The 26189-nt window shown below is 36.9% G+C and overlaps 1 long non-coding RNA gene across 2 annotated transcripts in view; it reads left to right on the forward strand.

Annotated features, from left to right (window-relative positions):
* The window catches only part of LOC110207813 (uncharacterized), a 127768-nt gene extending 112690 nt beyond the window's left edge, over positions 1-15078 (forward strand). The window contains exons 6-9 of one of the 2 annotated variants that reach the window (XR_013485724.1): positions 7006-7062; positions 12203-12278; positions 13510-13597; positions 13953-15078. This is a non-coding gene — a long non-coding RNA (uncharacterized LOC110207813). The remainder of the gene's footprint in view (positions 1-7005; positions 7063-12202; positions 12279-13509; positions 13598-13952) is intronic. The other variant, XR_013485725.1, reaches the window with a different exon arrangement.
* Positions 15079-26189: the final 11111 nt, after the last annotated feature.

The following is a 26189-nucleotide window of genomic DNA, read 5'->3' on the forward strand; positions in this document are numbered from 1 at the left end:
TTACAGCAAACCACGAGTATTGGTACCAAGGGATACTATACCAGTTGGAGGAGAGCCACATGGATGAAATCACAGGTACTTAAAGCACAGTATTACAATATTAAACATTTGAAAGCACTTTTGGGGACAATCGGTAGCTTTCCTGAACAATGGATATGTTATGGAATCTTTCACAGTTTTAATATATAGGAAGCAATGGTGCTCTTTGGTTGGAATAGGTTCTGATAGATTAGGGCCATGCTCCAATTTTCATGTTTGAACTAGAGCTAAAGTCAAAATAAAATAGAGCAAGAATGATTCTCTGACTCTCTCTGGACCCCCTTTCCCCCATCCATCTGAGATCTCATGGAATCTAAACAAATTCTCTATCACATGTGTGGAACACTGAAGGCACTACCTCTAGTTGTTTGTCATCCCACCCAATATCATATACCATGTATATCCTTGGGGATTGAATTTACCCTAAATATTAAAGGAAAGATAGAGTGGACCTCAATATAGCCATTGACTTCCTCAGAGAAAAAGAGAAATGGGTAAAAAGGCATGTATGGATGTGTGTGTGTGTGTGTGTGTGCATGTGACTGAAAGGGAGTGGGGAGAGAGAGAGAGAGAGAGAGAGAGAGAGAGAGAGAGAGAGAGAGAGAGAAAGTATGAGTGTTTTTACTGACTGAAAAATGAAATAGAACAAAACTGAAATCTTTCACAAATACAGAGATTGTTACTCCTTCTTCTTGCTTTACTTCACCTCAGGTCTGGGTTAGAATTTTCCCAAGGAGAGCAGGGAACCATTTTTCTACATTCCTGCTCTTGGCTAGTATGCCAGGCAAAAAAGACTCTCCACTTCTGACTCTCCTAGTAACTGCTCTCAAGTCCTAGTCACCTACGTACAAGTCTGCCGCCAAATTCCTCAGCCAGCTGCCTCAAGAACATGGGTAGTATCTTTACGCTTCCTCACAAATATCACTACAGCTCCATCCCCTCATCCCAGGCAGTGAAAAGGAGTGCCTGAAGATACCCACTATTTGCTATTTTCACAGGTGGGTTGCCTCATTTTTGCCTTTCCATCAGGTCACACACAGGACTGTCCTCTAAGCACGTGTTGCCAGATTGAAGCTCTAGAAGTTTGAATGTGAATTCTCCAATGGAGAGAGAACATTCTAATGGTTAAAAAAAAGATTAACCCCCCCAAAAAAAACTCCAGCTCTGCTTTTTGTTTTAAAGTCCTTCTTTGCCCCATCATATTGTGGAACTTCTTTCATACCTTTTACTGTAAGGGCCTGAAGATACCCAGTCCCATACTCCTATCTCTTTAGTGCCAGCAATAAGTAGAAAGGTCAGGGGATTAACAACAGATGAATGCAACTCATGAGGGGCTGGCCACAGGCCAAAAGGGGCAAGAGCTGGAATTCAGTCCCCTAGCCTTGAGGTCCTCTTCTTCTTTGGCCATGGAACCATTATAATCACAGAGCTAAAAAGTATCTTAAAAATATTGTTCTACTACCCAACTTTACTTTTAAAGAAAAGTAAAATCCACCTGGAGGGATTAGTTGACTTGCCTAAAGTCATGCACCATCTTATTAGGAGATAAGATCTCCTGATTCTTTGTGGGTAGTGCTCTTAGGGTGAGTGGGCAGGAAGGAAGGAGTCTAGGTCTTATGGAGGGTATATGCTGTCCTTAATCTTCTTGAGCTGTGTTTCAATAGTGTTGTGCCGAATCACATGTTCCTTGGAGACAAACAGACAGATGGTGGATCTTCAGTAAAACATATTTGCACTCCTGAAATCAACCATAAAAAAAATAATGTTGGGACCTTTGGTTTTGAATGCTCATTTGAATACCTTTTGCATATTAAAATTTCTCTGCTGTGTCATTAACTCTGTAACACTGTCCAAGTAACTTCCCTGCTCAAGGTCTCAGTTTCTTTATCTACAAAATAAGGAAGTTGCATTAGATAATTTCTAAGGTCTTATTTGTAGAAGCAAAATGTTTTGAAACTGTGATTTATATACCATCTGCTAAGGGTGGAACGCTCTTTTTAGGAAGAGAAATATAGAGCTACTGAGGGCCTTGACAAAGAGAGCCCCCAAGGTTTTCCTGAGTCCCAAACTGACACTCTAGCCATAGAACCATGCTGCCTCTTATCCTTGGTTTGCATATTTTATAACTAGGATATATGGAGACACCCTGAGAAGAATAGGGAAGGAGTGAATGAAAAATTGCTGGGATATTGACTCTAGCAAAGGGTTCCTGATATGGAAGACCTTGTACCCCCATATTAGTACCTCTTCTCTCTTGTCCACTTCTGGAAGCTGCAGCTTAAAACATTGAAATTATGTTCCCATATTTTTCTCTCTGTCCCTGTTCCTTTCTTTTTCTCTATCATTATGTTTAACAGAAAAACAAAAACAAAGCAAAAAGAAAACCCCAATTTTAAAAAGGGACACAAATCCAGAAAGATCTGAGAGGCAGATATTATTGTGCAGCCAGATGTGATCTCTGATTAGGGTATTTAAAGTTGAAAGGAACAGACCAATTTAGAAAAATAGACATGCTATTGTGACAGACCAGGGTTTCTAAGTCACAGAGATTAATGGAAGAAGATTAATGATTAAACATAAATAAAATGAGATAAATATTTACTTTATGTACTTAAACAGAGGACTAAGTGCATTCAGTGAGTAGGGAGCAAATAGGAAGTCATGGGAATTATATTTTAGATGGAGTCAGTGAAAAATTTTTAAATGTGGCATGACTATATATGTGTGTGAACTTTCTAAGCAGATTTCAAAGTGTTTACACCAAAAACCTATACTCTAGGTCTACTTTTTTGTTCCTGTTTTACTTTATTCCTCTGAGACTGATGGAGAGGGTGGAAAAGATCAATGGTTACCAGGCATTTTTGCCCTGAGTGCAATCAGAGACTTTAACCATGCCTATGAAAAAGCTTTTCCACGCATCTAATGGTAATCCTCTGTATTCCCCACCAGGTGCTCACTTGTCTTGGATCATTGTGTTGCTGAGAAGAGCTGAGTCATTCATAGTTGATCATCACACAATGTTGTTGATATAGTGTACAATGTTTTCTTGGTTCTTTTCATTTCACTTTGCATCAGTTTGTACAAGTTTTTCAGATTTTTCTGAAATCTGCCTGTTCATCCTTTCTTATTGCACAATAGTATTCCATTACATTCATATACTACAGCTTGTTCAGCCATTCCCCAATTGATGGGCATCCCTCAGTTTCCAATAGTTTGCCACCACAAAAAGGCTGCCATAAATATTTTTGGACATATAAGTATTTTTCACTTTTTATGATCTCTTTGGTATGCAGACCTAGCAGTGGCATGTTGCTGGGTCAAAGAGTAGACACAGTTTGGTTGTCCTTTGGGCATTGTTCCAAAGTGCTCTCCAAAATGGTTGGATCCTTTCACAACTCTACCAACAGGGCATTAGTGTCCCAATTTTCCCCACATCCTCTCCAACATTTAACATTTTCCTTTTTTTGCAATTTTAGCCAATCTGATAGGTATGAGGTGGTAACTCAGAGTTGTTTTAATTTGCATTTCTCTAATCAAAAGTGATTTAGAGCACTTCTTCATATACTTATAGCTATTTTTGATTTCTTTGTCTGAAAACTACCTGTTCATATTTTTTGACCATTTAACAAATTGGGGAATGGCTTATATTCTTATAAATTTGACTCAGTTTGTATATATTTGAGAAATGAGGACTTTATCAGAGATACGTCCTGTGAAGATTGTTTCCCAGCTTTCTGCATTCTTTCTAATCTTGGTTGCATTGATTTTGCTTGTGCAAAAGCTTTTTAATTTAATATAATCAAATTTATCTATTTTACATTTCATAATGCTCTATATCTCTTGTTTGGTCATGAACCTGTAACTCACTTGATTCATTCAACTATTTGGATGTTATACTATTTGGTGCATATATGTTTAGTATGAATATTACTTCATTGTCTATGGTACCTTTAGCAAGGTACCTTCCTTATCTTTTTTAATTAGGTCTCTTTTTGCTTTTGTTTTGTCTGAGATCAGGTTGCTACTCCTGCTTTTTTTTTTTAAACTTCAGCTGAAGCATAGTAGATTCTACTTCAGACCCTTACCTTTGCTCTGTGTGTGTCTCTCTGTTTCAAGTGTGTTTGTTATAAACAAGATTGTAGGATTCTGGTTTTTGCTCCCCTCTGCTATCCACTTCCATTGTATGGGCGAGTTCATCCCATTCACATTCACAGTTACTATTACTGTGTATTTCCTTATGTGTATTTTCCTCCCATTTGTTCTCTCTCTCTCTCTCTCCTTTCACCCTTTCCCTCTTCACTAGTGTTTTACTTCTGTCTGCCTCCTCCCCTGGTTTGACTTCTCTTCTCTCAGTCCCTCTCGCACTTTACTTAATGTCCTCCCCTCCTACTTTCCTGTTGGGTAGGATAGATTTCTATATCCAACTGATTGTGTATATTATTCCCTCTTTGAACCAATACTGATGAGAGTAACATTGAAGCAATGTCCATTGCTCAGCCTCCCATTTTCCCCTCCACTGTAATAGGTTTTTCATGTCGCTTTATGTGAAATAATTTATCCCATTCTACCTCTCCCCTCCTTCTGTACCAATGTACTCCTCTTTCTCATTCCTTAATTATTTTTTATGTCATTCCCTCAAATTCACCTTATACCTGTCTCCTTTGTTTATGTATATTCCTTCTAGCTGTATTATTAGTGGTCGTTTTTTGAATTACTAGTATCATCTTCCCATGTAGAGATGTAAAAGTTTAGCTCTATTGAGCCTCTTATGTTTTATTTTCCTTTTTTCCCTTTTTAGGCTTCTCTTGGGTCTTGATATTGGAGATAAATTTTTTGTTCAATTCTGTTCTCCTTACGAAATCTTGAAATCCTTCAATTTCACTGAATTACCATTTTTTCCCTTTGAAGTATTATGCTTAATTTCACTGGCTAGATGAATTTCAGTTGCCATTCACCTGGCTTGTTCCACCACACTGGGGCTCAGGATCTCTGCTGGTTTGCTGAGGTGGGGCTTGCTGCTGGCTTGCTGGGACATTTCCTGTCCTGGATTGCATTTCCCTTTTACCTGAGTTAAGACAGACCTTTTTTGTCAATCTTCCAAATTTTGGGGGCTAAAAGATTGCTTCACCCAATCTTTTTGCTGTTTTTCTCTTTTCCAGGATTTGTTTGGGGGTGCTATTTTATGGTTTTTTTGGAGGTGAATATGGGAATGTCATGGTGACTTACTGCTTACTCTGCTATCTTGGCTCCTGGAAGTCTTCCCCTTGTCATTTCTTATTGGACAATAGTATTCTATTATAACCACATACCACAAATTGTTCAGTCATTCCCCAATTGATGAACATCCCCTGAATTTCCAAATCTTTGCCATTCCCCAAAAAAGCTGCAGAAATATTTTTTGTGCATATAGGTCCTTTTTCTTTTTCTTTGATCTCTTTGGAAAATGGAGCTAGTAGTGGTATTGCTGGGTTAAAAATTATACACGGTTTTATAGCCATTTGGGCATAGTTCCAACTTGTTCTTCAGAATGATTAGACTTTTTGAAACTTTTTATGATGCCTCTACATTGTAAGAATTGTTATTATAGTCTTCCACACATTCATTTTGAATGTAAGCTTCTTGACGGCAGGGACTATTTCATTTTTGTCTTTTTATCTCTAACACTTACCATATTACCTGGCCTGTAGTAATAATAAATGTTTGTTGATTGGTTCATTTGTATTTTTCTGTAAATCTCAGCTTTAATCATTACTATTTTTTCCTAAACTTGAATTTTCACTGCTGTTCCCACCATAGAACTCCTACCAATACAGATCAGCAGCTTTTCTTCAACTTACAGTGTTAGAGATTTGCCTAGGGGCAGTGAGACTTTAAGTGACTTGCCCAGGGTCACTTGGGTATTATATGTCAGAGGAATAATTTGAACCTAAGTCTTCCTGACCCTTAGGACAACTCTGTCTACTATACTGTGCAACTTCTCATCTATAATTACGTTCATATTTAATCGTGTAAAGCTGACAGGGAGTTCTGCCTACATAAACATTTCCTTCTATGTTCCCAGTCATTTTGCCTTAATCATTATTTTATATTGAGGTGGGATGGGTAGTTGCATAAAAATAGCAGGATTAGATATTCTCCTGATGCTTTGCTTAGGACTCCACATATAGATGCCCTCACACACACACGCACACACACACACGTGCACACACACACGTGCACACACACACACACATGCACACACACATAGGGATGGTCTCCCTATGTCTTTTTTAAATTAGAGTTTAAATTTTTCAATTAACAAATATTTATTTTTTTCTCCTTATAGGAAGGTTGATAACAAACATTATAAACTGGATAGGAGTTTAAACAAAGAAGAGGGAAAAGAAAATAGGTACAAGGATGGGACGATAAGAGGATGAGGAGGGAGGGATAAAAAGAAAGTAAAATGAGAAAGTGAGTTCCAAGGCCCAGAAGGCACAGTAAGGTTATTCCTACTTAACACAACAATGTCAAGCATAGGGAAGACTGAAGCAAAGGGACTGATGTCTGGAGTAGTCAGCAATAACTGAGAGTGATGGTATTTTGGAGGCCAAAGTTGACTTTGAAGGCCCTAAGGTGGCACCTGAAAGCTTACAGTTCTCAATACTTCAAAGGGGCTTGACTGAACTCTGGTCCTTTTGTAAGTTTTTACATGTTGATGTCTTATAGACTTGCTTCTAGTAAATTGGAAAGGAGTTTTTAGCTAATGATAACTTCATTAATGATAATGAACACACCCTCAGTGAGTGTGTTAGTGACAGGAAGAAATGTGGCAGTTATGCTAGTAATTAGACCTACATATTTCTATACATAACTGAGGTTTGGGAAAATGCTTGGTTTTGGAAGCTAAGAGATGGTGAGGAAAAAAATACAATCTATCACCTTGTAAATCCTCTAGAAACCTTCTGCCTTTCTTTTCTCTCTTAGCAATGTTACCTTGGAAACAAGAAACTATGTTAATTAAGAAGGATATCACTTGTCCAGGTAAATATATAGATGGGGTCCATCTGTTTTCTGTTTCTTAGACTTCTGTGTTACTAATATCACCATACATTAAGCAGACAAGCAAGAGAATTTCTGAATTAAGGCTACTGATCGACTGATATTAACTAATTCCTTTTTAAATGTGTTTCTTATTTTTTCTAACTCTGAAGAAATAAAGAACATTTTAAAAATTAAAGGACAGTCAATGTGATGTTTCCAAATGTAAAGACTCCAAGTATAAATGCTGATATACTATCTCAATGTACTAGCCATGGAATCAAATTTCTTAAGTGGATAATAGGTATTTTTCATCCATATTGCTCTATGGTTACAAGTTTTAGAACAGTAGTTTTCTAAGTGACTTAAATGAAAATGGAGAGGCACAGGGTGGAAACAAATAATCTGCATTTTTCAGTTTGCATATCTCAATAATAAGCTGCTTTGAAAGTGATGTGATGATAATTTTGTTGTATATTTAAAGGGAATAGCAAGTTATATATAGTAGATTTGCAGTTTCATGTGCAATCATCTTTTTTTTTTATTATGCTATGTTATGGAAATGCTTGTTTTATTCCATAAATTAAAAATAAAATAAATTCAAAACAAAACAAAACAAAACACAAAAAGAAAGTGACGTGAGGGGAATGACTAAGAAAAGTTCTTAGAAAAGGAGGGTAGATGGTGAGGTGATGCAAAGGACTGATAGCTCAAGTCCTCCATTAGTACCTTCAGAATATAAGGTACTGCATGGGAAAGCTGCAAACTTATTGGGAGAATCCTCTGAGGAAGATCTATGAAAGAACACAGGCAAGTACTGTGCCAGATGAGAAGGCATGGGTTGGTTGAAATCTTTACTGGTAGAAACAATTCCCTCTCCAATGAGACTGAAGATGTTTTGCACTGAAAGGAAAGGCCTGAAGAAGTATTGGATCTTCCAATTTATCATTTCATATCTTCAGGTCCCAATTTAGGCTTCACTTCTTACCTCTGTAACAGAGGTGCCAAACTCTCAGCAACATTCTTGTGTGACCAGAACCAGATTAAAACGCAATTGGGAAATATTTTTAACAAAATTAAGTAGAACATAGGTAATATAAATATGTGGTTTTCTAAGTCAATATGTGGCTTGAAGTTATCTTTATGTACAGTTTAGTGGCCTCCATTTCTTTTTTTTTTTTTGTTTGACACCACAGCTCTAGAAAATCTCTCACATATTTGTCCCTTCCGTCTACCTCCTTGATTCAGGCCCTCGTCACCTCTCACCTATACTTACTGGAATACCTTCCTACTTGGTCTTCCTGTCTCGTCTTGCCTACTTCATTCATCCTCCATGTAGCTACCAAAGGATATTACTAAAATACAAGCCAAACAATGACACTCACATGCTCAAGAAGCTTACATAGCTCTTTAAACTCTAGGATCAAATGCAAATTTCTTGTTTGGCATTTGAATCCTTCACAATCTAGTTCTGTTCTCTTTTCCCAGAATGATCTCACTTTGTTCCTGCTCACACATTCTATGTTCCAGTCAAAATGGCTTACTAAGTTCATTCTCATATATGACCTTTCATTTCCTGCCTATATGACTATGAACAGACTTTTGCCCCTCAGTGAAAATATATTCCTTCTTCACCTCTGCCTCTTGAAATCCCTCAGTTCTTTTAAGATTAATCTCCAACATCAACTCATACATGTGGCCTCTCCTAATCCTCCCCAGGTGTTAGTATCTTCCCTTCTGCCCTCTCCAAGTTACTTTGCAATTTATTCTGTTTAGCTTTTCTTTTTACTAATTTATGTATGTGTTATTACTTACCTTTGCTATCCCCTCCCTCAGTAGACTGTATGCTTCTTGAAATAGAGATTGTTTCATTTGTATCTTTCTATTTCTAGTTCCTAGCACATAGTACCTTGGAAATAGTAGTCATTTAATGAGTGCTTGTCAAATGAATGGTAGCTAGCACTCATGCAGTGCTTTAAGATTTGCAAAACACTTTACAAATATTAGCCTTTTTAATCTTCATATCAACAAGAGTAGGTAGACCCTATTATTATCCCTATTTTATAGATGAGGAAATTGAGGCATGCAGAGATTAATTGTGACTTGCCATAGCTAGTAATTGTCTGAGGCCAGATTTTGAAGCAAGGTGTTCCTTAATCCCAGTCTAGTGGGCTATCCACTGAACACATGAATTGTTAAATTGCAACTATTGGATTCAAGGATTTTACTTGAATAGTTTTTTGCCCCTATTTCTTTCTACATGTACAATTTATCTTCTTCTAAATATCTTCTTCTAAAATATGGTGCATTAAGCCCAACTCAAGTAATAATTTAGGCTCCTGTACTTATTTAGAAGGGTTGTTTGATATATAACTTTAAAGACTGTCATTAAGGTGAGGACTTCAATCAAAATCTAGTACTGAAATGCCTTTTATTCTTTGTCTGAAGCCATGATTTTCAGCTTAGGCACAGAAAGCATAAGAGGCACAAAGATCAGAGAAATGTGGTATAGGCTAAATAGTAATGAAGCAAAACACCTTGACATATTTCTTAGTACAGGCAGCTCTTGGGTATTCAGAGTAATGGGGGAACATTTTGGTCTACGTGACAAAAAGCATCCACAGAAAAATGACAAAATGGAAGTTAGGCCCTCATCAGGACATTTATTAAGCTTTCTATTTAACAAATGAAAAAAGGAACAGTCAGGCTTCAAAAAAGATATTCTATAGCAGGGCATGTCTTTGCAGTCATAAACTGGACTAAAAGGTGAGGAAAATAAGAGGTGCCACTGTTCTTGTTTGCTGTCTTAGTAAGTCTTTTTTTTTTTGTTTAGTAGAATAAAATGTCCTAAAGCTTAGCCTATAATGAAATCACTTCCAAACATATAATAAAATCATAGAAGGTTTCTTTTAGAATTCAATAGTTGATACAACTTTGTTCAATAATCCTATATTAATATCAAGAGAGGCAAAACAGAGAAATGTACATTCACTAAGTGTTTGCTTTTGCTGTAAAAGATGCTTAACACAACTTCTGAATGGAAGAAGTATTACCGTTAGATCATGAGGTCTTCTAGATGTTCCTTTTGGAAGATGACATCTTGCTGATTACATCAAGTCATAGCATATTATAGAGCTTCCTGAATTGGATGAATACTCCTTCATAAAAAAGTTCAGCCTAACAATTCACAAAAGAAACACCAAGAAGAAGAAGAATGCCTATTGTTCAGCTTATCATATGCAATTGAATTGAAAGACTTTTGAGTTAGTCCATCAATATCTTTATTTTGGATAGACACTATAGATGGACAATTAATTGGGCTCAGAATTGACTACAAAGTGGGATAGATTGAGAGTGGGGTAGATTGCTCTCCGAAATTTCATAGAGATTTTCATGACCTTAAGTGTCTTTCTGAAAAAGAGGTCCATCGTTTTAATACCAATACTTTATACTGGTATAGTAAGAAGAATTGCCATAAAGCCAGGAAAATCTGGCTTCAAGACCTGCCTCTGACTGGCTATATGGTTCTGGGCAAGTCATTGATCTTTGCAATGCTCTAATTAACTCTCTATAACCATAGGTTTTAGAGAAATCACCAACTTGTATCAGTTGAGGTAATTTCCTCACTGTGGGATTACATAAACTAAAGAAATCACAGACCCAGTTCCTAACACTATTTTTTGGTCATACTATGTACTGGAAAGTAATGTAATACCTCAGTCCCTGAAGAATTAAAGTTACAGGTCACCCAAAGGTGATGGAGAGATGCATGGTGAGTGTGAATACATTACAATATTTAGCCAATGAATGATTGAATGCCAAAAATGGCAAAAAAAAAATCTTCATAGAGATGACCAGAATATAAGAAAAGAATATAAGCCAATTACATATTAAGAGGAAATGACAATAGAGGGATAGTCTGTGGGTTACATATGTGTTCACAAAATGCCAAATGTTAAAGGAAAAGGCCCAATATTTTCGCTAGACATCCCCATCCCACATGGAGACTTTATTGGAGGAAATAGAAGATAACAACACAAAATGAGTTTTGTTTAGGTTGCAGTCTGCATCATTAGGGGGACTACCTATGTAACTGAAACCTCAGATCTATTAAAATCTTTTTTATTTAAAAATTTTTACTTTCACTTTCAAAATTTCCACTTGCACCTAATCCCTCCCCCTCCCATTGAGAAGGCAAGAAATATGATACCACTTATACATATTAAGTAATGCCAAACATATTTCCATATTAGCCATGTTGCAAAAAATAGAGAGAAAAATAAAGTGGAAAAAAAGATGTTTCAATCTGTATTCAGAACTCATCAGTTTTGTCTTTGGAGGTGGATAATATTTTTCATCATGATTCCTTTGGAATTGTCTTGGATCATTGATGGTATTGATCAGAATAGCTAAGTCATGTACAGTTGATTACTGTTATAATATTACTGTTACTTGGTGTAATGTTGTCCTAGTTCTGTTCACTTCATTTTACATCAGTTCACATAAGTCTTCCTGTGTTTTTCGGAAAATATTCTGCTTGTCATTTTTTACAGTACAATAGTATTCCATCACAATCATAAACACCAAATTGTTAGGCCATTCCTCAATTGGTGGATATCCACTCAATTTCCATTTCTTTGCCACCACAAAAAGAACAGATATAAATATTTTTGTACAAATAGGTCATTTTCCCTTTTCTTTGATCTCTTCGAAATACAGACCTAGTAGTGATATTGTTGGGCAAAAGGTTATGCACAGTTTTATCACCCTTTGGCCATAGTTAACAAATTGTTCTTCAGAAGGGTTGGACACAACTCCACTAACAATGCATTAGTGTCGCTATTTTTCCACATCCTTTCCATCATTTATCATTTCCTTTTTCTGTCATGTTAGTCACTCTGATAGGTGTGAGGTAGTATCTCAGAGTTATTTTAATTTATATCTCTCTAATCAACAGTTATTTAGAGCATACTTTCATGTGATTATTGATAGGTTTGATTTATTTTTCTGAAAACTGTTCATATTCTTTTTCTGAAATCATGATTGATACCCTGGACTGTTTTTGTTTCAGCTGAAGCATAATAGATTTTGCTCCAGCCCCTTACCTTAACTCTCCATGTTTTTGTTTGTTTGTTTATTTCAGGTGTTTCTTGTAAACAACATATTCTTGGATCCTGGTTTCTAAGGCAGTCTGTTATCCTCTTCCATTCATTTTATGGGTAAGTTCATCCCATTCACATTCATAGATATGACCACTAACTTTGTATTTCCCTCCATTCTATTCTCTTCTTTCCCCCTCTATTCTATTCTTCTCTCTTTTTAACCTCTACTTTCCTCAAGATGAATTTCTATATCCAAGTGTTTGTGCATATATATATTCTTCTGTCTTTGAACCAGTTCAGATAAAAGTGGGAGTTCAGTCATTGCCTACTCCTTGCCACTATTTTCCCTTCCATTGTAGTAATCAATTCTTCCATTCTCTAGGTGATGGAAAGGCTACAAAGTTCAACTTCTTGGTATTGGCTAGCGAGAGGGACAATTTGGCCTTTCTTCCATATTCTCTTTCATTACTGGCCTCTATTTTGTTGGGAGGTCCTACATAGGGACCAGGGACTGTGGTGATGTCCAGGCAATGAAGATATTACTAGAGCTTTCTGCAATTCAGTGCAGTAATTTGAACAATCTAGAGTTGGTTGAAATTATTGCTGATGTCCAAATTCTTGCAGTTACTTAAGGAACTGCAAGCTCACATTGAAATTGATGGGGCCTATATAGGTACTCTTTTTCACTCAATCTACAGCCCATGTATGAGAGGGAGAAGTTGCTATTATTACAAATATCTTTAATTCTCTCTGGTTTTAATGTCAGGACCATATTTGTATCATTGAACAAATTTGGTAGGATGACTTCTTTCCTGATTTTTGTAGACAAATTATATAATATTAGATATAATAATAATATCATCTTTTAATATTTGTAAACTCATCTGAGCATTTTCCCCCACCTTGGGATTGATTTGTGGAATATTCAGTTTATTTTTTCTGAGAATAGGTTTTAAAAAATTCTCTATTTCTTGTTCTGTTATAATCGAGCAAAATAGTTTAAAACAATTTTCTTTATTTCAACTTCATCTCTTCATAAGTTTCCTTATTTTGGGTAATGTTCTCTTCACTTAAAAGTCAAATTACCTAAGGTTTTGTTTTTATTAATTTCCTACTTTTGTTTATCACTTCAAATTGCCATTTTCAATTTTGTTTCTTCGAAAATTTTAATTTTGCTGTTTATTTAGGGGCCCAATGTAAGCAATGGCAGCGGCCCCATCATAATCTCTTTCTCCTTGTGTAATCATTTGGCAAGTGTTGGCTCCATTTACTAGTGTAAACCTGGCAGGTCCCCACCACATATGAGAGATAACATTGACTTCAGGTCTTAAAATTCTCACCTGTGCAGGTTGTCTGAGAGAACACTGTTTCCTTGTGCAGTCACCTACTGAAAACTGGATTTATCGCTGGCTGCAGGCATGATAGACCCCTATCAGGTATTGGGGATCACACTGACTTCTGGTCTCTTGAAATCCTTAAACATCGTTATGCGTCTTATGGACTCTTCTTCCTCTCTTTTGGTAGTTCTCTAGCTCTTTTCTGAGTAATGGGAGAAGTTCCTTTAATGATTTATTTATATGTGGTCTGGGCAAATAATTTTCACGTGTTCTATTTAAGCAAAATGCAAATAAGCTACTTAAATCTGTGGTGAGGCCTTCCCAGCATCCCTCAATGTGCCTCTTATTTTTTGTAGGAAACACAGGCAACAAGCTAGGGTAAACTTACAAGATCTGGTGACTTTTCCCCCTTCCTTTTCCCAGCTGCAGTTGAAATCTCTGTTCTCTCTTATAGTTTTAACATGAAAATGTATCTTTTGGAACTCCTTTCAAAGCAAAAAGAAGGAAGAAGAAGAAGAAGAAGAAGAAGAAGAAGAAGAAGAAGAAGAAGAAGAAAGAAAAAGAAAAGCAAAAAAAAGAGAAAGGTATTGGGTTACTTCATTATTGAGCCTTGTTTGACAAAATCAGAATCATTTAGCTTAATTACACACTTTATGCATCAGAATTTAGTGTAAATGATCTTTGGTTTGTTCCATGATATTATGGTTTCCCTTGGTTGAGAATATTTAAACTTTCATAGTAATCACATAGGAGAAATTCCAAAAATATTTTGAGCAATGAAGAACATGTTTTTGGATAAGCATATAGTTTCCCAATGCCAGTATTCTGATCGTACTGATACTGTTCTTTTGTATGTATAAGTTCTGACATGTCTGTTTAAAATAAAATCATTTTTATTTATAGTCCAGCCTGGGAAATTGGGCAAAGGTTTAGTGCTGTACCCACTCACCTGATATTATGCTTAAAGCTGGAATCATTGGAACTAGAGGCATTGCAGTGACTTGGAGCTTCAGACAATAGACTGAATAACAAAAAGACAATAGTCTTGGATACCATTACAGAAACAAAGTTCACAACATTTTGTTTTTTAGTTTTACTCAATCCCTTGACACCTGGAGATGTCATTACTGAGTTCATTAGAGCTCATCACTATACATTATAGAGGGCTGGATATACAGTCAGGAAGACCTGAGTTTGAATCCTACTTCTCATACTTATTAGCTGCATTCCTGGGCAACTCACTTAACTTGTTCTATGCCTGAGTTTATCTAACTATAAAATGAGGGAGTTGGACTCTATTCTCTTAGGTCCCATATAGCTTTAAATATATGGTCCTAGGATATGAAAGGTAGAGGTCCCGACCTGGTAACTATGGCTAGAAAATTTGCACCACCTGTTTTCCTAATCCCAGTGATTTAGAATTGATTTATCCTAAGGCAAAATTCTCCTTCTTTTGTTATCATACTATCAGAATCAGAGTCCCCATTCCCCATCCCAATTACTTCCTTCTCTGTCTTTATTTTCCATTGCGATCTCTGGAACTCCTAATCAATATTTAATAAATATCCTTTTGTTCTTCACTGAATTTATTATTTTTATGCTTTCTACCTTTTGTGATGGAAATATGGCTGTCTGTGGAAAAGAGTATTATTGCCTACCCTCTCTAGTGTTGGTTACTTCTTTTATGTATCACGATATATTGGGGTCAGGAGAAATAGTTGGTATATAAGAGGAATGATGTAGGTGTAGTTTAATTAGATTTTAGCAGTTAAAAAATAAAGTGTGTCATAATACCCTTGTGGAGAAGGTGAAGCAATACAGATTAGATGATAATATAAGCAGATAAATTTAGAACTAGTTGAATGGACAGACTTAAAGAGTACTTGCTAATAGTTCAATGTCATTATGACAAGTGTCCAGTGGAGTATTTAAGAGATATACTATTGGCCCTGCACTTTTTAACATTTTTGTGAAAGATTTGGGTGAAGTACTAGATGGCATGCTCATCAGCTTTGCTCATGAAACAAAGTATGGTGCAGGACAGGAGGGGAAGGTTATGAACCCACTGAATAACAAAGTCAAATCCAAAAGGATCTTGATAAATTAGAGTACTGGGCTAAATCTACGAAGACGAACTTCAATAGTGATAAAAATTTTGCGCTTGTGCACAACCCTCCCCCCCAAAAAAAGAAACAACTCAGCTTCATGGAGAAGGCATGGTTATACTAGCAGTTGTTATTTAAAATATCTGGGAGTTTTAGCGGATTTTAAGCTTAATATAAGTCAGCAGTGTGATGTGGCAGTTAAAAAAAACATTAAGAGAGCTTCTAGAATTAGGCGGTGGTAGTCCCACTATACTATGTTCTTACAAGACCTCATCTGGAGTAGTGTGCACAGTTCTAGGCACTATCATTTGAGAAGAATATTTATAAGCTGGAAAGTATCCAGATCAGGGTAACCAGGATAGGTAAGTCCTCTCTACTCACACTGTTATCACCCTTATTTCCTCTTGCCTAGATTATTATAATGACCTACTGATTGATCTCCCTGTCTCAAGAGAGACCTCCACTCTTCTTTCCATCTCATCTTTAATTATACTGCCAAAATGATTTCTTTTAAGTACAAATCTAACCATATCACTCCCATACTTAATAAATTCCCATGGCTCCCTACTGCCTTTAGATTTAACTATAATATTTTCTGTTTATGAAACTCTTTACAAACTTGCTCCAATCTATCTTTCCAGGCTTATTGTAGATTACTCCTCTCTTGAACTTTGTGATAGAGCTGAATTGGTCTTTTCAATTTCCCTCACGTGTAACACTCCATCTACCACCTCTGTTCCTTTGCATTATCTCTCCCCAGACCCATAATGCACCCCCTTTAAGTTCCAATTCATTGAATTCCTCTCCTCTGTTAAGATAGAACTCATGTCTCACCTTCATTAAGGCCTTTCTGTACTCCCTAACTACTAGTGCCTCCCTGCCTCCCACAAACTACCTTCCCTTTAATTACTTTTGATGTATTTGTATTAATTTTTCTTATATTATTCTGTGAGGAAACATAAGATGGTGGATAGTCTTGGCATCAAAGCTAGAAAGACCTGGTTTCAGGTCCTGCTTCTGACATACTGATGTTTCACCCTGGCCAAACCCATTTAACTTCTCAGTATTCTAGATAACCGTATGTAAGTTGGAGAGAAGGTAGCAACCTTTATTGCTAAAGAGACTTTGCTCACTGAGAATACCCTACACCAATGAGATCACAGATCTAGTCTCCATTCCTATTTTTACGTTTATACATACATGTTGTATCCACTGTTAGAATATGAGTTCCTTGCAAGTAGAGATTGTCACCTTCATTAAACCCGCACCCCCAAAACCTAGTACTATGTCTGGCACACAGTGCCACACAATGGATGTTGATTGAGTCTATATCAAACGAAGGTAAGTTGAAAGAACTGGACATGAGTGCATGGAGAAGAGAAGGCTTGTGAATGGTGAGGGGAAGAGGAGGGAATAAGCATTTATTGAGCATGTACTACATGCTAGCAAAGTGCTGTGTTGTAAATAATTTCTCATTTGATCCTCACAACTCTGTAAGTCAGGTGCTGTTTTTATCTCCATTTTATAGCTGAGAAAACTGAGGCAGACAGAAATTAAGTAACTTGCCCAGAGTCACACACCTAGTAAATATCTGAGGCTAGATTTGAACTCTCATCCTGATGCCAGTCCCACTGCTCTAACCACTGTACCACCTACCTGCCTTTGAGTATGTCCAAAATAGAAATCATTATCTTTGCTCTTAAGTTTGCCATACCTTCAACCTTCCCAATAATTGGAAAGGCTATTGCCGTCATAATCAAGCAAGTTTGTAACCTTGAAGTAATCCTTGACTCTTCTCTTTTCATCATCCCTTGTTCCCAGATTCAGACTGTTTCCACCTTTTAGCAGTTCTTCTTACTCAACATTTCCACTACTTGTCACTTTCTTTTTACCAGTGCTGCCACCACGCTTTTTTAGACCCTCATCACTCTCACTTAGATTACTGTAGTTGCTTCCTAACCAATCTCTCTTTCTCTAGTCTCTCCCCTTTCTAAATTCCCTAGACAATTGCCAAAATCACCTTCCCTAAGGCACAGGACTGATCATGTACGTCCCCTACTCAAAAGACTTCAGTAGGTCCCCACTGCTTTGGGGATAGAAGACAAACCCTTTACCCAAGGAGTTAAGGTTCTCCATGTTCAGACTCCTACCACTTTTCCAACTTTATTTCATCCATTCGCTTTCTAGACTCTACATACCAGTCAGACTGGATAAGCTAGCCATTCTATGAACGTGATGTTCCATTTTCTGTCTCGATTCATTTGCATAAGTCATTCTTCAAGACTGGAATGTATTTCCTCTTTATCTACACTTCTTATAACTCTTATATTTATGACTTGATTAAATCACCATCTCCTCCTTGAACCATTTCATGATATCCTAATCCCCAAGTAGTTGTTAACATGTTTCTTCTCTCTCCTTTTCTCTATCTCCTTTTCTCTGCCCCTCTCTGTCTCTCCCTCTCCCTCTGTCTGTTTTTCTTTGTCTCTGCTATCTTCTCTTAATTTTTATTATACTATACAATATGTAGTATTTGTATCCTCCTTATTGTATCTTCCCAATAAAAAGGTTATTTCCTTGATGGACTGTTTTCTTTTGGTCTGTGGATCACCAGTGCCTGGCATCATGTCTTGTCTTGCATATGGTTTGTGCTTCTTAATATATGTTTGTTGAATTAAATTATATTTCAATTATATAATATCCACAGCCCTAATTTAAAAATAATCCTCGTGATGGAGGAAAGACAAGATTTAGTGGAAGTGTAATAGCTGTCACCAGCTGTCATGTGCAAGGGAGATTAGACTTTTTCTACTTGGTTGGCTCACAGGGCAGAACTAGGAGTGATTGGCAGAAGTTGCCGAGATAATTTTAGCCTTCGTTTAGGGAAAAACTTCTTAACAATTGGAGCTACTTAAAAGTGTAATTGCCTGCCTTGAGAGGCTCTTCAAGCAAAATCTGGGTGATCCCATTGTCAGATTTCATAGGGAAAATTCAGGTACAGATTGGATTGAGGTCACTTCCGATTCTGATATTCAGTGAGTTGATGCACAGTATTTGATCTAATCATCTTTTTGGAAGAATTTAGGAAGAACTCAACCAATTGCAGCAATAATTTCTCTCTGACCAATATAATAAGTGAAGGTACATTTGGTTTCTTACTGTGTGCAGTGATTATCAAATTATAGCTGATTGAAATAAGGCTCGTTTGTACTCAAGTATTTTCATTATCTCCCACAGAAATAAAACACTTCATACATTTTTAAATACATAAGAGGAGGAAAAAAAAGAAAATGAAAGCCTTGAAATAAACATGATTCCTTCTTGAAAGAATGGTGAAATTAAGGTTTGAGAAATTAGATGGAGCTGGATTGTCATCATCATGTATGAGATCAGGCATATGAACACAGATTATTCATATGAACACATTTAATTAAATCTTAAAAGAAAGTAATAAAATTTATCAGCTTATTAATTTTTTTTTACCAGTTTATCTTTGTCCCTAAAAGACCTATAAAGAATGAAGTGGAGGAAGCAGAGCCCAGATGGCAGAGTGAAAGCAATGACTTGCTTGAGCTCTTCCCCAAACACTTCCAAATACCTGTAAAAATGGCTCTAAACAAATTCTAGAGCAGCAGAACCCACAAAAAGACAGAGTGAAGCAAATTTCCAGCCCAAGACAAGCTGGATGGTTGATTGGAAAGGTCTATTGCAACAGGCTGGGAGAGGAGCACAGTTCAGCATGGGCGCACAGGCAAAGACTAGGCCTCAGCAAACCTGGAGCAGGCCTCAGGGGACTGAATCACAGGCAGATGTGGTGGTTTCCAGACTTCTCAACCCACGAATGCCAAAGACAACTTAGAAGGTCAGTAAGAAAGGTCTGTGATGTTAGTAAGAGAGAAGTTTGGTCCCAGTTTTAGTCCGGGCATGGCTGCTTCTGGAGCTTGCAGCCCACAAACTAAGGGGGAATCAAGTGGCTGATTAAAGGGGGATTGCAGAGATCTCTTTTCTGGCACTGAGGCAGGATTCTCTTACTTTGCCTGTGCTTGGATCTGGGTCACAGTTCTGGGTGGCAATCCTGGGGTGAAGAGGAGCACTCGCGTGGCAGAGCTTGTAGTGACAGTACATAGAGAATCCTCCTCACAGTGCCAAGGCAGAAAAGAGTACTTGTGGTCACTCATAGACCAGATCATAGTCTAGGAAAGGCCTTGCCCTTGATCATACCACCTTGGTAGAACTGGAAATTTACAGGTCCCTAGAAATATCTCTGAAAATAGCTGCACAAACCCCCCAAAGCTTGGGACAGTACATTCCCCACACTGGAAGCAGATCCCTACCATAACAAAGAGTTTAAAACTCAAATAATTTGGCTGGGAACATGAGTAAAATGTCAGACCATAGAATCTTTCTTTAGTGACAAAGAAGATCAAAACATACAACCAGCAGAACACAACAAAGAATCAGTCCCAGGCCTTGGAAGAGCTCAAAAAGAATTTGGAGAAGCAAGTAAGAGAAACAGAGGAAAAACTGGGAAGAGGAATGAGAGTGATGCAAAAAAATCATGAAAAACAAGTCAACAGCTTGCTAAAGGAGATCTAAAAAAATACTGAAGAAAATAACACCTTAAAAAACAGCCTAACCCAAATGGCAAAAGAGGTCCAAAAAGCCAATGAAGAGAAGAACATCTTAAAAAGCAGAATTGGCCAAATAGAAAAGGAAGTCCAAAAACTCACTGAAGAAAATAGTTAAAATTAGAATGGAGCAAATGGAAACTAATAACTTTATGAGAAAGCAAGACATTGTAAAACAAAGCCAAAAGAATGAAAAAAATAGAAGACAATGTGAAATATCTCATTGGAAAAACAACTGACCTGGAAAAGAGATCCAGGAGAGATGACTTAAAAATTATTGGACTATCTGAAAGCCATGAACAAAAAAGGAGCTTGGACATCATCTTTCAAGAAATTATCACGGAAATCTGCCCTGATATTCTAGAACCAGAGGGTAAAATAGAAATGGAAAGAATTCACTCATCACCTCCTGAAAGAGATCCCCAAAGAAAAAGTCCTAGGAATATTGTAGCCAAATTCCAGAGTTCCTAGGTCAAGGAGAAAATATTACAAGCAGCCAGAAAGAAGCAATTCAAGTATTGTGGAAACACAATCAGGATAACATAAGATTTGGCAGCTTCTACATTAAGGGACTGGAGGGCTTGGAATATGATATTCTAGAGGGCAAGGGAGGTAGGATTACAGCCAAGAATCACCTACAGCAAAACTGAATATAATCCTTCAGGGGAAAAAAATGGATATTCAGTGAAATAGAGGACTTTCAAGCATTCTTGATGAAAAGACCAGAGCTGAATAGAAAATTTGACTTTCAAATATAAGACTCAAGAGAAGCATGAAGAGGTAAACAGGACAGAGAAATCACAAAGGACTTATTAAGGTTGATCTATTTACATTCCTACATGGAAGGATGATATTTGTAACTCATGAGACCCTTTTCAGTATTAGGGTAGTTGGAGGAAAATAAATAAACAAACAAACAAACAACAAACAAACAAATAAATAAATAAATAAATGTATGTATGTATGTAGAGATAGATAAATATAGATAGATAGACAGATAGAGGGCACAGAGTGAGTTGAAGATGAATGAGTGATACCTGGAGAATAAAATTAAGGGGTGGCAGAGGATTATACTGGGAAAATGAGAAAGGGAGAGGTAGAATGGGGTAAATCATCTCACATAAAACAGACAAGAAAAGGCTTTTACAATGGAGGGGAAGTGGGGGAAGGTGAGAAGGAAGGAGTGAATCTTATTCTCATCAGATTTGGCTTAAGGATGGAATAACATACACACTCAATTGGGTATGAAAATCTATCTTACCCTAAAGGAAAATAGGGAGGAAGAAGAATAAGATAACAGGGAGATGATAGAAGGGAAGGCAGATTGGGGAAGGGGGCAATCAGAAGCTAACACTTCTGAGGAGGGACAGGGTCAAAGAGAGAATACAATAAATGGGGGGCGGGATAGAATGAAGGGAAATATAGTTTGTTTTGTACAACAAGACTACTATGCAAGTATTTTGCATGACTGCACATGTATAACCTGTATTGAGTTGTTTGCCATCTCAGTGAGGATGGGTGGGGAGGCAGGAAGGGAGAGAATTTGGAACCCAACATTTTAAAAACAAATGTTAAAAATTGTTTTCACATGCAACTGGGAAATAAGATATACAGGCAATGAGATATAGAAATCTATCCTGCCCTACAGGAAAATAGAAGGGGAAGGGGATAAGAGAAGGGAGGTGGGGATGGAAGGGAGGGAAGATTAGGGGAAGGAGTATTCAGAATGCATGTTGTCTTGGGGTGGGGGGAGAGACAAGATGGGGAGAAAATTTGGAACTGAAAATTTTGTGAAAACTAATGTTGAAAACTAAAAATAAATTAATTAATACAGAAATGATAAAAAAATGAAGTGAATAAAATCTTTACTACTTACCCTGTGAAAATTCATAACTTGCCCTGAGTTGTTTTTCTAAATTTGTTTCTTTTTTATAAAATTTTTAAAAATTCTGTGGGGCAAGAAGATGGGAAGGTTCAAATCAGTGACAAAGGTAAAGTTTAACTTTTGAAATATTTTTTAAAAAATAAACTCACAAAATTCACAAACTTTTGGTCTGAAAGAAATCCCAAAAACATTGCCCTGAAAAAAATTAATACTAGGAGAAACCAAAAATTACTGCACTGTGTACTACTTTAAATGGTAACCGCTGATTAGACTGTGCAATATTCCAAATATCATGCAATAGATGTATATATTATAAGGAAAACAGATCACATTGCTATAGCATCTTATAGTTTACAAAGCACCTCATATACATTATCTCATTTGAGCCTCACAACAACTCTGTGTCATAGGTATTTTTACATTATTATTCCCATTTTACAGATGGGAATACTGACACATGACTACAATGTTAAGAAAGAGCATTGGAACTTTGTATGAATTTGACCAGATGCAGACTGATTCTTTCTCAGTTGATTCTGTATGTGTTTCAGAAGTGAAATTCAAGCTGTTAGTCGAATTCCTATAAAGCTGATCCAGTTTGATTCCTACTTAAAAGAACTATTTCAATCTTAAGACCGAATCTTCCTTAAGTGCTCACTGTATGTACTGTATGTTCCATGGAACATACTTTATGTAACACTGTGCTATTCCTCAGAAATAGAAAAAGATGTAAAGATGAGTCTTTGACAACAAAAGGCTTACAATTTGGTTGAGGTAAGGGACTTATGCACAAAATATAAATATAACAATGCAATTCAATAAACATTTATTAAGTGTCTACAACATGTGAAGTAGAAATTTGCTGTAGCAGATAAAAAAGCTGACTTGTGATTCAAAAAGCACTGCCTCTGATACATGTTGGCTGTGAAATATTAAGGAAGTCACTGAATCTCATAGTGCCCCAGGTAACCTTTTAAGACTATATTTTGGAACAAAAGTTGTTGGGCACTGGAAGAGTAAAAGCCTCACCAGGAGCTGCTTACATGATAAAATCACAAGTTCAAGCTTCTCCCCCCCTCACCTTCACCAAATGTGTAAGTTAATGGGCTAGGCTCTGGGCATACAAAGACAAAAGTTTTTGTCCTCAAGGAGTCTACTTTCATGCATGTTTATATGTGAGAAGTGATAGACAATATGTCACAGGAATTCAGAGAAGGGCGCAATCATTGAGGGGTAGGGTATTCAGAGAAGGCAGGAGGCAGGACTCAAGTTGGGCCGTGAAGGAAAAGATAAGACTTAGGAAAATGGACAGGAAGATAGAAAATTTTGTGATCAGCAAATGTCCTGAAAAAAAAAAGCCACGAAGGTAGGAATACACATGCCAGATTTTCAGAAAGTGAATGGATGGAAATAGAATCACAGAGTCAGAAAGCCTCAAAGACCAGAAGAGCCCTCAGAGGCCATCTATCCCAATCTGTAATGGAACAAAAATTCCCTATCCCTGACAAGGTATCCTCTAGTAGGAAGACCTCCAAAGTGAGGGAAACCCATTATGTCCTGAGGAAGTTCATCTCACTTATGCATAGCTCTACTTGTTAAGAAGTGTTTTTTTTTCTTTTTAGTTTTTTCTTAACTAAGACTTAATTTTTCTGTCTCCAATTTCCCTTCATTACTGTTGTCTGGTGTTAAGCACAAGTCTCTTCCACGTGAAAGCCCATCAAATACTTAAGGATAGCTACTGTTTCTCCTCCCATGGCCTTCCAACCCCATTATCTTCTCATAATGTTCATGAAAGGAAATGGTGCTAAAGTATACTACCTTTACAACAACAGCAGAGAAAATCTTAGCATGAAATTTTGAGGCATGTGCTAGACAGCAAAGACTAGGGCCACTGCACATTGCAAGTTGGTTCCTTCTGAGACCTGAAAATGCTGTTTCACCCTGCTGTCTTCTTACAATTCAGAGATAGATGAGGTAAATCAGTTTCCTACTCTTAGGATGATTGTTTTTCCCCGTACATGACTACATGGGAAAAAAAAAAAAACTACCTGGGCTTAGAGCCCTATGGAAGGAAATCCAAGAAAATGATAAATACTCACACTGAAAAAAAAAAGAATGAGATTCTTTCCCCCAAATGATTTAATATTTTATTTTGTCCCCCAATTACATGTAAAAGCAATTAAATTTTTTTTTTCAAATTTTGAGTTCCAAATTTTCTCCCTCCCTTTCTTCCCCTCCTTATTGAGAAGCAAGCAATTTGACATAGGTTATACATGTGTAGTCATGCAAAACACACAAAAAGGATACCCAAAATAAAGAAAGAAAAGGAAAAGTATCTTTGATCTGCATTCAGGATCCACCAATTCTTTTTCTGGAGGTAGGTAGCATTTTTCATCATGAGTCCTTGAGAATTGTCTTAGATCAATGTATTGAAAAGAATGGATCTTAAGAGCAGATTAACATAAGAACTGACTCAGATAAGTAATTTCATTTCAGTCCCCATTACTAAGGCATGAGGTAACAACTCCAGCTTTCCCAGAACATAGGTGGCTTAGAAAAAAACTGCTTTAAGTAGTTTGGCTCCTGATGGATAACAGTAAAGATCAATGACTTGTAGTGGCTAGATTGTTGTTGTTCTTCTGGGCTCCATTGTCTTGCCTCTCAGTGTGTTTTCATGTGGTGAGGGAATATAAACCCTGCTTGTTAGAGGCTCACTATGATGGTCTGGAATATCACCCTTTTCGTTATGCTACTCCAGATGAAAGTAGTTGCCTTTTTCATAGTGACTTCTTTCCTCTTATTCTCTATTTGCTTCTAGCATTCCTGCTGCCTTACTTTGCAGACTGCTTTCTATACTATGGGTTCTTTAGTTTCCAGTTTCTTCCTCCTTCTGAAAAAAATCTTTCCAGACTAGTGACTGCTTCTTCTTCTGTAGTGCTGACAAAAAAAGGCAAAGATGTGCAGAAGAAATAGGAATAGAAGCAGTTCTGCAGGAACAAAGTTAAACTGCCGTTGATTTGACTAATTGCATATTTATCAGATCATTTGCTAATATTGTGAATTCTGTGTCATCTCAGCTTGGGCATGGGCAGGGGGTATTTTATCAGATTAGTTTTAAAATAAAAAGGAGTAAAATGGGGAAGTTGATCATTCTTGAATAAAAAGTAGCCCAAGGTAGAGGAAGGGCATCTACGTGGCACAGTTGATAGAGTGCAGGGAGGAATCATCTTTCTGAGTTCAAATCTAGTCTGACACTTACTAGTTGTGTGAGCCTAAGCAAGTCATTTAACCCTGTTTGCCTCAGTTTCCTTATCTGTAAAATGAGTTGGAGAAGTAAGTGGCAAACGACTCCAGTATCTTTGCCAAAAAAAAAACCACACAAAACCCCCAAAATAAAATAGGATTGGACATGACTGAAAAACTCAACAACAATGTAGAGGAAAGCACGTTAGCCCCAGAGTAAGGTGAGTTAGGTTTAAATCTTGGGTTGAATACTCATGTGGTTTGTTAACTATGCAGAAGGCATTTGCCTTTGAGGGGTTCCTGACTTCTGACTAAAAGAGTTTTGCATACTTTAAAGCTATTTATCAGTTTTTAATGGCTAATGATGACATATTCACTGAACTAACTTCACATCACATTTTTTCAAATAAATCCTAGGGCGGATTCTCCATGGTAGTTTCATTTTTAATTTTTTCAAATAAATTCAAACTAGCATGGTTTAAAAATGTTTTTTCTTTTTCAAAAATGGGAATATTGTACTAATAAGATCTCTTTCTTTTGAAGAAGACTGCTTGATGTAAGAGTAGATGTCATTGAATCATCCTCTTTATGTATGACCATCTGACTAGATAAATAATTTGGCAAGGTCTCCTTTGATTGGAGAACAGGAATTTTCCCCTGACATTTAGCAAAGAAAAAAAATCAGAAAGAGATCTGGATGGTTCCTAATGACTTTTAACAGAGTAAACAGATTTGATATGCAATTTTAGTTATTCAGTATCCACTTGAGAATTTCATTTTAAGCTGACTGAAATCCTTGTACATTCATCATCCAAGATTCACAGTATTAT

Source organism: Phascolarctos cinereus, unplaced genomic scaffold (genome assembly GCF_003287225.1).
Source record: "Phascolarctos cinereus isolate Bilbo 61053 unplaced genomic scaffold, phaCin_HiC Scaffold_4;HRSCAF=312, whole genome shotgun sequence".
NCBI classification, from domain to species: domain Eukaryota; kingdom Metazoa; phylum Chordata; class Mammalia; order Diprotodontia; family Phascolarctidae; genus Phascolarctos; species Phascolarctos cinereus.